Source organism: Leptonychotes weddellii, chromosome 3 (genome assembly GCF_054177405.1).
Source record: "Leptonychotes weddellii isolate Sample4059 chromosome 3, ASM5417740v2, whole genome shotgun sequence".
NCBI classification, from domain to species: Eukaryota; Metazoa; Chordata; class Mammalia; order Carnivora; family Phocidae; genus Leptonychotes; species Leptonychotes weddellii.
In genome coordinates, this window is record NC_138371.1 from 38,321,918 (window position 1) to 38,341,233 (window position 19,316).

Genomic DNA, 19,316 nt, shown 5'->3' on the forward strand with positions numbered 1-19,316 from the left:
GGTATTAAAGAGGGCACGTATTGAATGGAGCACTGGGTGTCATATGCAAACAATGAATCATGGAACACTACATCAAAAACTAATGATGTATGGTGATTAACATAACATAATAAAATAAAAAAAAGAAAAGAAAAACAAAATGCATTCATTAGGGCTTTACCCAAGTGCAAGGAAAGAAGATGAAGTGACAAGTCAATTTCAATATAATATAGGTTTGAAAGGATTTTTTCCACCTTGAGTAATTATGAGACTAATTTCAAATGCTCAATCTATTCCTAGGCTTGGAACAACTTGTGGTTACATGCTAAAATTAAAAAATATATATTTTTAGGGGTACATTTGAAGACCTCATTTTGAATTGAGGAACTTAAGGATGTTCATGCTCAAAGTCAAAACCTGACATGTTATGGAGAGAAAAACAGAAAGAACATATTTACATGTCACTGTAGGTAGGTAAACTGCTTCAAGTTCACTATCTTCAACAAAAACTAGTGACGTTGTATTTAGAAACTTGTTTAATTCTATCAGCCTTTTATGCATATATGTAAATAGAATTATTAATACTTAGCTCGTTTAGTTGATGTGATGAATAAATGAAGTGAAGTGCGAGCAGAGCCTTAGCACCTCTCTAAAAATAGATACTCGGTAAATACCATTCCTCCTCTTACTCCTTTGGGAACGTCGATCGCTTAACAGTATGGCCATATCCCATTCTCAAACAAGGTATTTCTACCTCTATGATATTTAAAGGCTGTAATTTCTCTCTCTGAACACAAGATTCTGTCTTTTCTCTCTGTGTCATTTATTACCATTGAAATTGTCCTTTGGTTCTTGGTTTGTTCAACCTCACTTTGCAAAACAGTGTTAAACATCAATTAGTAAGTGTCAGGCACTGGGTAGGCATTGGTGAACATAAAAGAAAATTGAAAGAACTCAGTGCCTGAACTAGATGAGCTCACAGTTCATTTAAATAGAAGCAAATTATTGTGTGTCAACTATACCCAAATGAAAAAATAATCATAAGCAAGTTAAATAACTTATAAGGAGATTACAATATAAAAATGTGTTCAATTATATTTTTTATCTCTCTGCTTTTATACCCACAGATACACCTGGTAATATACACACAAAACCAACTGATTTCCCAGTACCTCAAATTACTCCTGTCTCGCCTTCCAAAACAGCCTTCAGTCTCACTGAAACATCTCATTTCCTCACCTCTTTCTAGTCATGTAATTTACCACAGATTATTTTATTCTTTATATTCATTCAGTTTAACAACAGTCTGATTAGAAACTTAAATCCCCTCATCTTTCTGGTTGAGCCTTGTTGTTCAAGATGGTAGTATTTATACCATGCAGTAGATAGGTTTAATTTACTTCCTAGGCATTATATGGCCATAAAGTAGGGAATGGATATAAAATATCTGGCATATAGTCATATTTGGTATTTTTATTATTAATGTTAGTATTAATACTAATCTAGGTATTTCAATAATAAGGGCAACAAAATCATTCTGAAATGTATATATATTAATTAAAAAAACACAGTAAGATTATGTTTTCCTTTTGTATTAAATGTTTACTGCTCACCTGTTCATCTATTTTTTTCTTATCTATCAGTAAATCATCATGCATATGACTACGTATGTGGTCTAGTTACCTAACATTTTAACACTATTGTACATTTTCCAGAAAGAAAATGTAAAGTTGCAGGAATACTAATGTTCTAGGAGTTTAGCATTTCTCCCAGAAGTGCTACAAATAAACACCTGAATACTTTCTCCTTCAGAACCAGTAGGTTTAAATAGAATTCTGTTTAGGTTTTTGAATTGTGACATATGTTAATCCCAATGAGAGTCTCTGCATGAAATGAATGTTAGCAGAATTTCAACATGGTATTATCAAGATAACTTGCCACTTTGCAATAAATATGCTATAAATATTCTGACCTTTGGGAGTTTAAACCTATAGGAAATAATTCAACAAACTATAGTTTGATGACCTGAGAGCAACCATTATGCAGTAAGGGGTCAATAACACCTAACATATTTTCATAATTCACATTCAGATATAATATTATATATAATATTATTATTATATAATAAAAAATTTTATTAGAACATTTTAATAATAAATAAATAAAATTTATTTGCAAATTATTATAGTTTAAAATGCATTTGAAATTAAAATTTTGACTAATGCTCAGTAAAGTTTTCTGTATCTTTATCAAATGTTGTCAATTAGTTTTTATATTTTTTAAATACATTTTAAATATAGACAATGAGAGGAGATTTTTTTCCAATGAAATTTCATCTCTTAGGTTTCAATATTTAACAGTCATGCCCATACTTTAATGTACAGAACCAGAATTAACAAGAAAGACTAAAAATCTGTCCCTATCTAATGCTAGGATAGAGATGACTTAGGTTCAGTGCTTTAGTCCTCAGACTAAGGTTGTGCTTTCAAATAAAAGGGGCAGGGGAGAAAGTAGGGAGAAATAAGGAAATGAGGGCAAAAGTAAAGGGAGAGAAGAAAGACAAAATCTGAGAGAAAACCTGGTCGACTGTTTGGGGTGCATTCTCTTTCCCTGGCCACGGTTTTAAATAAGTAAACAGACACAGTCATAAACACTGATCTCTTAAAACTAAAGATGACCTGTGATGCTCAAGACACTGTGTTTGGTCTTACTACCATTCTTTTATTCTAATAGGAGAGCTCTTAAAATGAGTTTTCATGGAGGAGAAGCAGTTACTAAACATGTGCATCGAGTTCCCTCCCTCTCTGGGGTGCATAGGAGTGTGAGTAAGATGCTATTGCTTTTTAGGCCAGACAGGGTGATAATTTAAATGAGATCCCTTCAATATCACTATTGTAACCTGTCCAAAATTATAAAATAACAATAAGAAATAATTTGTATAGCTTGTGTGGTTTCCATTTTATGGTGGGGCGGGAGAAATAAGCATACACATTGAAGGAAGGAAAGTCGTATATGTTAATTTAAATAAACAAATGTAAGTAAAAGTTCTCCCTGGTTCCTTTTTGCAAAGTGGATTAGCCTTCATGAGACGTGATTTTAAGACAGGCATTACTAGTGTTACAGTATGGGTAGTATAACCTATTCTTGAGTTTTTGTTACTGCTCAGGAAGAAGATTATTGTAAATCAGAGATGGCAGAAGACGCTGTTCCAAAATGTGATGTTTAACTTTTCAATAACCCTAGGAATTAGCTACAAATATTGTCTCCACTTAAACATAAGGAAACTGAAGCAAAAAATAATTTAGAAAGTATCTTTAGTCTAATAATTATGGAGGAAATATGGATAAAGAATTCTTTGGAAAAACATAACCAGATGAAGGAAAAGATCTCAAGTTTCACCATATTTATTATTAATATTGTTATTATTATAAGTCACAGCTTCTTGCTGTGATATTTTTATAAGGAGCAATAGTCTCTCCAAGTTTTTCAGCTTTTATCTGCAAAGTTTTTCTTTTATAGCTCATAGAAATAATCCTTATGATAAATGCAATTCAGGCAAAATGAACCTATGAGGGAAATTGAACTTATTTAACTGAAATTATAATTTTTTTCTTAAATGAAACAGGATTTGTTCATCTAAGTCATAAATGAATTCACTGACTTCAGATGTAGAAAATAAAAGTGTTCTCTCAACTGGAGTCACAATGCAAGGTAAAGTATACATACCTACCCATATATACATAAATATATTCATAAAATATACCCATACTTATGCTTACATTTATGTTCCAAACATCACCAATGTATTTCACATTCAAAGTTCCACTCTTTATTTTAGTCCCCAGGTAGTAAAATATGCGAGCTAAACCCCATCCTGCTCAATTACACAGGAGGGAATCTACTCCTGAAAATTTGCCGAACTTTAGCCTCTGCACCGCCCTCCCCAGGCATTATGGGTCATCCAGAGACTTGTGCCTGCTCCTAGAAAGATGAATCCTCCCTTTGCCTCAGCCTGACCCCTTACATATTGAGGAGATGATCCCTGGGAAGGCCACCACCATGTACAGCCCCACTTCAAACTCCCTGCTTGGCCACTGCAAAGTGTTTTTGAAAAATTTTAACCCTGAAACCTACTAGATGAAAGAAAAGAATATAAATAGCAAAATCATAGAAGAGAAAATTAAAAGTTGTAATCATTATCATATGTGCAACATTTTTCTTATATTTATTTTCATATTCCTCACTAATTATTCCCCTTAACCTTTGTAATTTAGTTTCTTTTTCAGTATGCTACCCAAAATTTTGTATTGAAGGTCACTGGAGACCTTCTGAATATTAAATCTAAACTTTCGTAGATCTCTTGATCTTTCTTAAATTTTTTTTTAAGATTTTATTTATTTATTTGAGAGAGAGAGAATGAGAGACAGATAGCAAGAGAGGGAAGAGGGTCAGAGGGAGAAGCAGACCCCCCGCTGAGCAGGGAGCCCGATGTGGGACTCGATCCTGTGACTCCAGGATCATGACCTGAGCCGAAGGCAGTCGCTTAACCAACTGAGCCACCCAGGCACCCGATCTTTCTTAAATTTAATCTCATGACTATACCTCCGTAATTTTTCCTCTCTGGACGTTTGTTACACAGTGTCATCCTATTTCTAGCAAATTATCCTTCCCCCCCCACCCTCTCACTCAGGAATCTGATTGATTTTACCAATTTTGCCAATCTCTGTCTATACTAATTTATTCCAAACCATTATCTCTTTCAGAACACTTTCTGAAAGGTCAATCACAAATTGAAATTCCAACTGGCTTCTGGTGTCAATATGTAAATATGCTAGTCATTTCACTCTTAACAAATAGAAAAAAAAGACAAAAGTCATTCTGCGTATCCTGTGTGTAGTATAAGTAGCTGATGAATATGGATGATGGGTGTATTGAAGTTCTTTGTACTATTCTTGCAATTCATCTATGAATTCAAAAGGATATCTATCTACCTGTATAATAAATATAAAAATTTACTAAAACAAGCTGATATCAATTGAGTGTGCACCACTTTCTCTCACATATCAGTAAATGGCTTTCTCATAATCTCAATTTGAGATTATACTTGTTAAGAGCCAAGGGTCTAACATTAGATTCATTCAAATCCTGGTTATTCCATTTACAACTAATATGACTTTTGCCTATGAGCTAAATCTCTCTAAATTGTATTCTTTCTGCAAGATAGGGGGAACATTTATTTATTTTATGTATTTTTTAGAGTGATTGTGACAATTAAGGGAGATAATCCATATAAAAGGGTCAGTAGTAAGAACATAAGCATCAGCTTATATAATTACTAATATTGCTATTTCTCCTTGTACCTTCACATCTAAATAATTGCTACACTTAGGAATACTATCTCTACAACACCATATTCCTTCACTTCATCTATTCACATTACATGGTTTTTCTTTGTGATTATTATAGCAAAAATTTTTATTACTCCCTTCTTCTAAACCATGTTATTTTTAGCTGCTAGATGAAAAGGCATATACTACAATTCAAACTGTGCATTTTCCTTTGCTGATGAGCCTTTATTATGAGCCCCATTACTTCCCAAATTATGTCAAGGACCTCAGTGTGACACTTGAAGTCTTCTAAAATATGGCCCCAATACATATTCTTTATTCCATTATTATCTTCCATTATTCCCTACAACTATCTAATAGTACTACTTGTTATTCCACATGTATGTCTTGTGTTCTCCTGCTTTTGCACCATTGTCATGCTGAACCCATCTTTTGTCTTGACTCCTCTCCCCACTTAGGTGTCTTCTGTCCAAATTCTTCCTACAGATGTTAAATAAGGCCACATTAAGGCAACTGCTGTGCAAGAAAAACCCTAAAGTGTCAGTAGTTTGACACAATTGTTTATTCTTGTTCATGGTAAGCCTCCAAATAGGTGCCCTAGCTTGGAATGCAGCTCTCCTATACAAGGTAATTCAGGAACCCGGTCTCTTTCAGTCCTACGGTTCTGCCATTTTTAATTCATGACTTCCAAGGTTACCATGCTCATCTGCATCAAGTCAGTGGAGAGGAAAGGAATGTGGAGGGTTTTAGGGGCCAGACCTGGAGTTCTACGATATCATTTTTTTTTTTCTCTCATTACATTGTCAACAATTCAGTTATATGGTTACAATTGATTTCAATGGAGTCTGACAGTATAACCTGGCTGTGTGCATAGGAAGATGAAGAAACAAGTCTTAGTCTTACTCTCTGCCGCACTAAATTCTGGGTACATTTCAAATATTCTCTCTTCTGTGAAGTTCTTCCTATCCCTCCCAAGCAGATGTCATGTATGATACATAATACATAGGTAGGAGTATAACAATAAATTTACATTTCTAAATTCGAAGTTAGCTATTACAGGATGTTACTGGTGAAAATTTTGTATTAAACTTGTTGTTAAAGGAGATCGTAAAACAAGAGTATGCATGCTCTTTATGGATTTTTTATAGAACAGAATCTGTATTCATCTGTATAGAACAGAATATGTATTCATACCAGATGGCAAGAGGATGAGTTAATCAATCTCTTAAGGTCCCTTATGACCTTCTAATTCTAATGATTTAAATGCTTTTGAAAAGGTATTTCCAAGTGTCATTTTATTTTCTATTGCGACAATGTACACAACTTGTGTCAGGTTTTTAAGCTTTCCAAATGTCAGTGCAATTGGCATTTCCATAGAGTAGATGTTTTTAACCAATGTTCACCTTATTTTACTGAATTTAAGGGAATTGAATAAAATTGAAGAACGTATTTACTCTCTCTGTACCTTATCATGGGGAAGCAAACCCTATTGCAATTTAATAATCAAAATCTTATTGCCCAGATTTTGAAATTATGCTATGAAAGCCATCTGTATTGCAAACTTATTCAGAAAATGTAGGATATGATGGGCCTACCCAGACAATGCTGCACTCGGTGTTTTTATGAGCTCCACAGATAGCTTTCTCCAGATGTTGCCAGGCAACAAAAGCTCATACAAAGAGATTTCTTGTTCATCAACTAAACCTCATTGGTAATACAATGAGACTCAGGATTTTTACCACTTGAGCAGGTGGAATTACAAGTAAAATGACTTTAGTCATAATCTCAGAGGAAAGAATCTGCATCAATTTTTATTTTTTAAAAATGATAGTTACCTTGATAGAGAGATCTGTAATCAAAATGACAGCCATCACATTAATCATATGCATGTTGTCTGTATCAAGGGGCAAAATGGGAGACTTCAGGAAGAATTTTTAAATTATATAAAGCAGGATGCATGTTCTGACAGAATTTTGCAGTTGGGCAGAGTACAATCATGTGAATATTGGAGTGCAGATAAATGAAATACAGTATAAAATATAGAAAGAGCGACCTATGACTTCCTCTAGGTAGGCAGTGGCAGCCATAAGTACATAACATGATATGTATGGGGGATATCTAACAAAATACCACATAATCAAATAATCATTTTTAAATGATCTCTAGCAAGAATTAAAACAAAATTTTCCTATTCACTGTCTCTGTCTCTGTCCCTGTCTCTCTCTCTCTCTGTGCATGTGCATGTTTGCATGAAAATTTGTTCATAGGCAAACTTTGAATAGTTTATGTGTTTCTAGTTATAGGAAAATGTTACATGCCCTTGTTAGATAAAGAGCCACAGAAGGAAATAGGTCAGTTGAGAGGAGAAAATCAGCATGTTCTTGAGTGTGGGCCAGGAAAATACAAATATAACATGTTGTATAGGATTCTAAGTACAGAGAAAAAATTTAAAATATTTATCATAACTACTGAGTATTTATATATTTTTAAAAATTTTTTTGATATGTTTAAACACTTTACACATATTTTATTATTTAGATGCCAGTTTGTTCATATCTTGCCTTTAATCTTGTCCTATGCACACAATTTCAAATGTAGCCATCTTCACCCCATGTCCACCTATAAACTTATTCCTCTCGATTATAATCAATTCTCTGTTATCCAGCTTGGCAGGGAACTGTTATATTCACATTATTTAAATTTTCTGGTTCTAATCTACATCATACATGGACTACTAATTTTTAAAGTGCAGGACTATAAAAATTACTTTACTATTAAAATGGTACTAAGTTAAATTACTACTTTTCATATGTATAGAATTTTGCGGTTTTACCTAATTTAATCATCATTTATTAAAAACTTCAATTATATATGCAAAATTTAGTGTGTTTAAAGTTACTGTCTTTTTCCTCAAGAAGCATATAATGCATTGATTTTATATGATAAAATTCAAAATAGAGCAAAAATTGCAAATACAAAAAGTATATGCTCTCAATGTAGAAAAAGACCCATTCTCCAGAGATTTGTCACAATGGCATCCTTTATATTATTGCAGAATCAAATCATGTTATCAGTTTTTCATGTTGAAGGCTCCATAATATTTTATAGTATTCTTTGTGTTTTATAGATTCTTAGTTTTGTTTCCACCTATTCATAAATATCTTTTGAGGACAATGAGTAGGTAGATTTCTTTTTTTTAATCTTACAGAAGCATGTGTTTTAACTTTCCAAGCTTCAAAACAGGTGTGTTACATCACTGGGGAGCCTAACTGCAAAACTAAACTCTCAACATTTATATCTCTGTGATGATGGTTGTTATAGTTTAATGCTTGAACCCATATAATCACATAGTAAAGTGTCTTATGATCCTCATTTGGTAGCTGAATGGGTAAACTGATATTACAAAGATTATGGGTTGAATGATTTGTGGATATTCAGTCTGTTTGAGACTTCCACTTCCAGTATGAAGGAATAGGTAGTATTTGACAAACCTTCTGATAAGAACATGTAAAAAATTATATAAAGTACAGAGAAAGAGAGAGAGAGGAAGAGACTGAGATTGACAGATATGAAGAAAAGCAGGGCTTGAGGCTCCAAGATCCTGGAGAAAGTATGCATGCATTTCCTACTGCTGTTGTAACCAATTAGTACTAATATAGTCACTTAAACAACATAAATTTGTTATCTTCTTGTTCTGGAGATAAGTCTACAACGGGCCTTATGTGGCTAAAATCAAGGTGTTGGCCAAGCTGCATTCCTTTTGGGAGCTCTAGGGCAAAATCCATTCCCCTGACTTTTCCAGCTTTTAGAAGCCACTCACATTCCTTAGGTAATGATCTCTGCCAGCAATCACATCACTCTTCATATCCCCTTCTCTGACTCTGACACCCCTGCCTTCCTGTATTTGAGAACACTGGTGATTACATTGATCCCACCCAGACAGTCTAAACTAATCTCCCCATCCCACGATCCTTAATTTATTCATATTTGCAAGTCTCTTTTGCCAAATAAGGAAACATATTTACAGATTTCAGGAAGTAGGAAATGGCTATCTTTGGGTAGCCATTATTTTTATTTGCCATCTGTGTATTTTCTTTGGTGTGGTGTCTGTTCAGATCTTTTGCCTATAATTTGGTTGGGTAATTTGATTTCCTATTGTTGAATAAATGTGTATTATTCAAGCTGCTGAGTCTGTGGTAACTTTTATGCCACAATAGAAACCTAATATTAAAACATAAACAAAGAGTGCAATACCCTCAACGTGTTGTTAAAAAAAAAAAAAAAAAAGAATTTGAATGGAGTGAGCCTTGGAACAAATCAAGGATGACACCAGAAAGTTACCCCCTAGAAGTAAGAGCAAATCAGAAGCAGACCAACCTCTACTAGATCAGGATTATGAATGAATAAATTATCTGACATGCAATTTAACATGCAATATCCATCATTCAATTAAGAAAAATGTTGAAAATTAGCCCAATTTGATCAATATTTACATTTTGATGTGTATCTTTTAACAATTTTTCATAGGTTCGTTCAATCGTATGCAAATTTAGACAGTGTATAGGATTTGCGTTTCTATGTTTAAAAACAACATATATAATAACTTGCTTTATTTTTTTTAACACAGGTGAATTGGGAGTCACATACATACAGATGTAGTAATCCAGGGTTACATCTAACATACTTAAGCTGCCATGTTGTGAGCTGCCCTGTGGAGATTATCAGTATGGCAAGGAACGGAGGGTAGCCTTCAGCCAAAAGCTAGTAGGGAACTGAGATCCTTACTCCAAAGGCCTAGAGACTGAATCCTGCTAGCAGCCACACAAGTGAGTTTGGAAGTAGATTTTGCCCCAGTGAGCCTTGAGATGATTTCAGCCCTGCTGACACCTTGTGGGAGATGCTGAGCTCTAAGCTCAACTACGCCACACCCAGATACCTGGCCCACAAAAACTGTGGGATAATAGATAATGTTTTAAACCACTAAGTTTAGAAGTAATTCTTACTCTGTGATAGTAACTAATATACAAATAAGGGGGAAAACATGTCATTTTGTTTTTAAATAAAACATGGAACTTTCTAGCCTCCTCCACTTAATTATCTGTAAACTCCCACTCAAAGAATGAAACCTGATTTCTACAGTCTGCCATCCATTTATTTAATTGTTCATTTTCAGTATACACATATAAGAGTATTAGAATTTTTAACCCATACTTCTGTCAGATGCAACTTTATCTATTAGATTATAATGCTTAGGTGCAGTTTCTTTGGTCTTTCATTTTACAAACTCCACTCATTTTCAAAGTTACTTTGATCAGTACTTCCCCCCTCATCTTCTTTAGTGAGATTGTTTCATACATTTGTGCTATAGTCAGACTACTTTGGTATATTCTGCACTCCATTCTTGGACTTCCCCAACTCCCTACATGATTGTTTTAAATGTGTGCCTGCATTGATTTTGCTCTTTGTTCTGTAAAGTTCAATGATTCTCACAAATGTGTCACATACATTGGAGGATTGTTTCGCTATCCTACATATTTCCAGTTTCACCTGTCAACCCTCCCTCCCATTCCGCTGAAAGTCTGACAATGACTGATACTTTTATAGTCTGTATTAATTTTGCCTTTTCAAGAATGTCATATTATTGGAATCATTGATCATTTTTCACTGATGTTTCACTTAGCATATGCATTTAGGCTCATCCACATCTTTCTGTAGCTTGATCATTTCTTTTTATCATTGAATAATATTCCATTGTGTGGATGAATCACAACGTGTTTATCCACTCACCTACTGAAAGACATCTTGGGGGGCACCTGGGTGGCTCAGACGGTTAAGAGTCTGCCTTCAGCTCACACCATGATCTCAGGGTCCTGGGATCAAACCCCACATGTCTGGCTCCCTGTTCAATGGGGAGTCTGCTTCTTCTCCCTCTGCCTCTCCCCCCTTCTCGTGCTCTCTGTCTCTCAAATACATAAGTAAAATCTTAAAAAAAAAAAAAAGACGTCTTGGTTACTTTCAGTTTTTGGTCATTATTAATAAAGCCACCATAAGCATTTCTGTGCAGGTATTTGCGTGGACATAAGTTTTCAAATCAATTGGGTAAATACCTAAAAGTGGGATTGCTGGATTACATGGTAAGATTACCTTTAGCATTGTGCAAAACTGCCAAACTACCTTCCAAAGTGACTATAAAATTTTGCAAGCCCACCAGCAATGAATGAAGGTTCCTATTGTGCTACATCCTTACCAGCATTTTATAATATCACATTTGAGATTATAGCCATTCTAATAAGTGTGTGGTAGTATCTCATTGTTTTAACTTCTATTTCCTAGTGATACACGGTATTTAGCACCCTTTCAAATGCTTAGTTTCCATTTGTGTATCTTCCTGGCTGAAGTGTCTGTTCTGATTTTTTATACAGCTTTTTAATTTGAGCTGCCTGTGTCATTATTCTTGTTTTAACATTTTTTTTTTATTTTGGATATCAGCCCTTTATCAGATATGTGTTTTGAAATATTTTCTACCTGTCCATGGCTTGTCTTTCCTTCTTTCATCAGAAGCCTTCAAAGAATAGATTTAAGTTTAATAAAGTCCAACATATCAACTATTTCTTTCATCAGTCATGCCTTTAGCCCTGTACTAAAAGATTATAACTAAAATCATAGGAACTTCTATGTTTTCTTCTGGAAGTTTTATAATTTTGCATTTTATGTTTAAGTCTATCATCCATTTTGAGTTAATTTTGGTGAAAGATGTAATACTGTTTCTAGATTCTTTTTTTTTTTTTTTGCATGTGGACATCTAATTGCTTCAGCACTATTTATTGAAAATACCATCCTTTCACCATTATATTTGCTCTTTTGTCAAAAATCAGTTGATTATCTTTGTGTAGGTCTGTTTCTGAGCTCTCTATTGTGTTCCTTTGATCTATGTGTCTATATTTTTTCCAGTATCATACTCTCTTGATTAGGCAGCTACATAGCAAGACTTAAAATTGCATAGGGGAGTCCTCCCATTTTATTCTCCTTCTTCAGTAATGTGTTGGCTATTCTAGGTCTTTTTTCTCCCATAAACTTTAGAAACAGTTTGTTGTTATCTTCATAATCACTTGCTAGCATTTTGGTTGGAACTGTGTAACATCTATATACAAAGTTTGAAAGAATTTACCTGTTAACAATATTGAATCTTCTATTCTATGATTGTGGAATAGCTCTCCATTCATTCAAATGTTTGTTGGTTTCTTCCATCAGAATTTTATGTTTCTCACATGCACACATTATTTTTTAGATTTCAGTCTTCTTGTGAGTGCTGTCATACATGGTCTATATATGTATAGATTTCAAAGTCCAGTTGTTCCTTGATATTTTGGGGCCCTTTCCACTGTATTTAAAGTCAGCAGTGTCACATTTTCAAATTTCTCTCCCATTCTCTAACCTCTGCTTTTATCATCATATGTCATTTCTCAGACTGACCCTCTTGCTTCTTTCTTATATGGTCCTTTGTGATTGTATTGGGCCCAGCCAGATAATCCAGGATAATTTTCTTATCTTAAAAACCTTAATTTAATTACCTCTACAATTTTTTTTTTTAAGGTAACATAGTAGGTACCAGGGACTAGGACATAGACATCACTAAGCAACCATCATTCTATCAAATCTTGTTTCCTCTGACTTTGCTATATTGCTTTATTAGTTCTAGGAGTTTTTTTGTTAGTCCTTTGTGATCTTGTACATAGACATCATGTTATGCACGAAGGCTAGAGGTGTTGGACAGAAGAGAAACAGATTCATGCACATAAAGGCATTTGATAGTTGACAAATATAGAGAAGTGTAAAGAAAAGGTGGACTTTTCGATAATGGTGCTGGGGCATTAGGTATCTATGAGTTTTCTACAGCTGCCAAAATGAATTACCACAAACTTACAGCTTAAGAGAGAAGTGCTTGGTAGGGCCACACTCCTGAAGGCTTAGAAGACGATCCTTCCTTTTTCCTCCAGTGTCTGTTGGCTCCAGGTGTTCTTTGCACGGCAGCACAAACCCAGCCTCTGTCTGTCTTCACATGGCCTTCCCCTTTGTGTGTCTTCTCCTTTCTCTTCTCTTAAAATAACACGTCATTAAATTTAAGCATCAGACTCATTCAGAATGTTCTCATCTCAATATCCTTAACTTAATTACATGTGCAAAGACCCTTTTTTTCTAAATAAGGTCACATTCATAGGTTTCAGGGATTAGGACTTGCACATATACTTGGGGCTTGGGGGAGCACAGTTCAACCCTCTATACTATGTACATAGAAAAGAAAATAATCCCTTATCTTGTACTATGTTCTAGGTGGATTAATCACCTAAGTGCAAAAAGAAAAGTATAAACCTTTTAGATTATAAGAGAATATATTTAAAACTTCAAGGTAGGATTTCTTAAACATTCAAAAGGTATAAAAATAATAAAGAATAAAGAATCGACAAATTTGAGTATATTTAAATTAATAATCGTATTCATTAAAGGACAATATAAAAAGGTGAAAAACTAGACTTTTTATCCATAATATGTTGAGAAATACCACATGTCAACAGGAAAAAAGTAAGCCACTAAAAGATTAATACACAAAATTTATAATGGATTTCCTAAAGAGAAACATATACAAGTGGACCATATACATATAAAATATGTTCAAATTTATTAGTAACCAGCAAGGTACAAATTAATACCACAATGCAGTATCATTGTACATTCATTAGACTTGCAAAATAAAAATTCTGAAAATGTCAAATGTTGTTAGGATACAGGACAAAGTAAATAAATTCTCAAGTATTGTTAGTAGGGGTAGAAATTTATACAATCTCTTTGGAGAACATTTTGGCATCACCCACAAATATGATCGGGTATCTTTATTTTTATTTATATTTTCCTTTTCATATCTAGTAGTGGCAAAAATTGCTATTGGAAGGAAACCTAAAAGAGAAGTAAACTTACAACAGTATAGATTCACCCCGGTAGGGGGGAAAAAAAAGACGGCTCTGTTTCTGAGCATTAAACTGAGAGATGTTTCAAAACCCAAGGGCGACCCATTGTGAAAATAGTATTTACACACATATTTACATGCAAACTTGAGTTTGTAGGTGAACTACAGGTATGATATATATAACATCCCATAAGAACATATAAACCAAATTTTATAACAAACATTAAGTACATTTATTACTAAATTCTGTCCCTTATCCTCCCCAAGTTCTTTTTCTACTTCTATATCTACCATTAGTCCAGATTATTCAAAACAATGGAAAGAATGTGTATTTTTCAGTTCTTATCTCTAGGCTGAAGGGAAGAGAAAAACTAACTTCATATTCAGTAAGACAAAATCAAATCCTCCACATCATATCAGAGTAAACGTAATGTCGATACAAAGCCATTGGAACATGAACAAAATAAAAAGAAATGGTAATGTAATTATGAAAAGAAACTAAATTAAACACATATTCACAATCAGTGTGCAAAAGGAAAAGTTCAAAATTTAGAGAAAATAATGAATCTTATGAAATAATAAGATTTTTTCATAATTTATGTAGAATAAATTAATAAATACTAAATTGAATATACAAGGGTATAAAAATTGAAAGGGGGAGGTTAAAGATCAAATTAAATAAACCAATAAATATCATTAATAAATTAATTAAAACCAGGAAGAAACAGAATAAGCATCATCAAGAAGCAAGTTATTTTTAAAGAAAAATGACTTAATCATAATCAATATGCTGGTCTAAGATAGAGGTGAGAGCAATTATAAAGGTACTTAAAATGTTAGATAAAAAGCCTTGTAGTGTATGAAAATTTTATGTCTCTAAATTTGAGAATAATAAAAGGCAATAAAACCCAGAAAATTAGAAATATATAAATTTAATTCTAGAAGTTTTTCTACCTGGAAAAAAATAGATATTTCAAAAAAGTTTGATTTAGAAAACTCTCCAATGAGTTATATAATTTTGTTAGTCTTTTGGACTTAAAGACATAATTCTTCAATTACCATGACAAAAAAAGTCAATGACTTAATAGGGAAAAAGTAAACATGACCTCAAAATTATCAAAAGCATTATTAATGCCAGGATGTCTCTGCGGTTCAGTTAAGTGGCCGACTCTTGGTTTCAGCTCAGGTCGTGATCTCAGCTTGGGCCTCAGAGCTTAAGATTCTCTCCCTTCCCCTGTACCCCTTCCCTAGCTTGTGCTCTCTCTCTCAGAATAAATAAATAAATAAAATGTTAAAAAAGAAAACATTATTAATGCTAGAAGACAGTGGAACAATTTTCAAAGTTCATAGAAAAATATTGACCCAAATACAATACAATAAGCCAAATTTGTTGGCAAATATGAAGGCAACAGAGTGACATTTCCAAACATGAAAGAACTAGTATGATAAAAGCCCTTGACCCTGATGGCATGTTTTTAAACATACATTTTTAAATCTATGTGTTATCTGATGATGAAAAATAAAGAAATGAGAAATGGAAAAGCAAGTAACTGGCCAACAGTGACTACTAACTCATTTTAAATATAATATGGATATTAAACATCTATGAGAATTATAGAAGACAAAATACAAATATTAGAAACTTAGACAATATATAAATAATAACCCAAAGAACAAACAAGCAAAGAATTGAGGGTAACATTATAGGAGAAAAAGAGAGGGCTTTAAAAGCCCTCAGATTTCATTGCAGAGAGATACTTAATTCTCCTTCACAGTATTTACTCTATTTTAGGGTTATCTCTATTTGCTCTATTTATATTTTTCTCTTTCTCTCCATGAATCCTACAATGCATCCTACAATGAACGCATGCATCCTACAATGAATGCATCTTATATAGAGAAAGAGTTCTGCAAATGTGCTTATCTAGTATTACTAATGCTCATTTGTGAAAGGCAGTCTTTGTATTATTTTTTAAAAATATACTCTTCTTTTTGAAAACTTTATTATTTAAGTGTATATTTAAAAAAAAGCGAGGGGGCTCCTGGTTGGCTCAGTTGGTTAAATGTCCAACTCTTGATTTCAGCTCAGGTCATGATCTTAGAGCCATGAGATGGGGCCTCACGTCAGGCTCCATGCTGGACAGGCTCCATGCTGGAATCATCGCCTGCCTAAGATTCTCTGTCTCCCTCTCCCTCTGTCCCTCCCCCCATGCTCATCCACACTCTCTCTCTCTCTCTAAACAAACAAACAAACAAAAAACCAAGAGAGATTGTTTAAAAAACATAAAGACTAAAGGCAAAAGATAGTAAAAATCTATTGATAATGGCTAAGTCCATCTAGTGGAGATAGATGATTATTTTCCTTTATTCCTGAAACTATGTATCTATGTGAATGATGATAATGATGATGATGATGATGATGATATGGTCATGTAAGGTAAAGGAAAAAACTAAACAGTAGTACGTTCTCCCTTCTTTTAAAACTGTTCTTGGGTGCCTGGGTGGCTCAGTTGGTTAGGCGACTGTCTTCAGCTCAGGTCATGATCCTGTAGTCCCAGGATCAAGTCCCGCATCAGGCTCCCTGCTCAGCAGGGAGTCTGCTTCTCCCTCTGACCCTCCCCCCTCTCATGTGCTCTCTCGCTCTCTCATTCTTTCTCTCAAATAAATAAATAAAATCTTTAAAATCTTTAAAAAAAACCTGTTCTTTGCAAATCTCAGGTGATTTATTAAAATCCATTGTCATTGTCGGTGTCCCATGTAGGATCCATACATTTAAGAGGAATTAGAAAATAACTTTATTCAGTGACAATAAGGTAGTCCAGTGAGGCTGTCATTTGGACCTGGCATGTCTTTTGGAAGCCTTACAGTGGACTACATAGGTTACTACTCTATCTAAAGATAAAGATGAGTTTTATCTCTCATGTGCTTTATGCAGCACCATTGTTTAATATGAAGGAAAATAATCTTCTGTTATGTGCATTTATATATTTACTCCCTTTATAATTTTCCCAGGAATAAGTTTTGTTTTTATTTTATACCATAAAATGCTTAAGTACTTATTTGACTAAATTATTTTCAATTCTTATGAATACATCAACTTGGAAAATTGGAAAATTGAATTCAGAGAGGAGAAATACTCTGTAATACCGTATTTCATTAATTGATTAAATGCTGAGGGTTGTTTTTGTTTTTGTTTTCTGCAAATAAAGGCACTATGCAGGGAACACACACCAGGAATGGAATATCTCTATGTCATATATAAAATTCATTGTGAATTAGAACTTTAGAAAGATTTAAAATAGTGATTTAAATAGTGAACATTGACATTCTGAGCTACTTCATTCTTTTTTAATCCAGATTCTTAACAGCCTGTAGCAGGATTTCAGAAGCACTACAATTTCTGCCAATAACCTTTCACCAAAAAATAATTTCAGTCAGCATTATCACTCAATGTAACCAACAGAAACCAGAAATCCACTTCAAATGTCCTTCAAATAGCTAGAAGATGAATTCAAGGGGATATGAAATGTAAAACTCAGAAGATGAGGCCTGACTTTGATACTTACTTGGTCTGATAAAGTAATTTTGTCTCCATATAGATCTCATTGTGTAAAGAAAAGGAGGGGGGAAGGAAGCCGTAATGTGTCACCTTATCTAAATAAGGTATCTGTCATTTCTGGAATTCTGTTTAAACTATGATAGATGTTCTTATCAACAAAATCTCTTTCCTTCCTAGAAAACAGGACTTTTAAAAGTAAAATAGTACTAGTAAACTATATTTTCTTGCTGGAGATGCTATGAACAATGGAAACTAGAATCTTGATTAAAGGTAGCCAAAGGGAAAGATACAAACCACCCGCAGTGGACTGAACGAGGGGGCATTTTCCTTTAATGTGAGAGTTACACTGGTTTATCACCATTTTCTCCCCCCCTATGTTGTGTTATCCTTAACATTTTTCACTATTTTCTATGTTTTATACATTTGGTCCATGCGATACTATAATCTGTAATACAGAATATATATTTGGTGGCACAGAGCTTCTAAAACACTTGGTATTTCTAAAGTGATAAGAGCATTAACGATGTCATTTGTTATATTAATGAGGGGACTTTTGGAAAACACCTAAGGATCTGGCTTGTTGCCAAGCTTACCCATGTGTTTAGAGAGTTGGAACTTCCAGTTCAGCACTCCCTGACTTTCAGGGAGGGGAGAGGGACTGGAGATTAAATTTCATCACCAAGGGCCAATGATTGAATCGATCATTCCTATGCAATTAAGCCTTTATAATAACTGAAAAAGACGGTGTAGGGAGCTTCTGGGCTGGTAAATAAATGGAGGTACTGGAAGAGTGGTACTCTGGGAGGGGGCATGGAAGTTCCCTGCATTTTCCTCTTATCTTTCTTCATCCTGTCTTCCATCTTGCTGTTCCTGAGTTATATTCTTTTATAATAAACCGGTGCACCAGTATGTGAAATATTTCTCAGTTCTGAGAGCCACTCCAGCGAATTTCTTCCCCAGGAAGAAGAGGGTTGTGGGAATCTCTGATTTACAGCTACTTGGTCAGAAGTACAGGTAACAACCTGGATTTGCAGCTGGTGTCTGAAGTGGTGGGAGAATGTAGTCTGGTGGGACTGAGCCCTCAACCTGTGGAGTCCGATGTTATCTCTAGGAAGATAGTGCAATAATTGACTCAATTCTCAGTTACACCCTGCTGATTTCCAAGAATTGCTTGGTGTTGTGTGGGAAGTCCCCTACAACATACACATGTTGGAATTGGATCCAGGAACCCAAAGGAGTCAACTTTTTCTGCTTTCACAGAATTTGGAGTGTTTATTTTTTTTTACAGAAAAATATGCTAAGTAAGTTATAAAATTACAATTCTTTCACCTGGCTAGAGCTGGAAAGAAATGGAGGAATTTTTGTTAAGCAACAGGTAAGCATACTGGGGATATTTTGTTCTGTTTTATTTTGTTTCTTCTATAGCTACATCTTTTTCTGGTATCATCATTCTTACCAAATTGTGAGT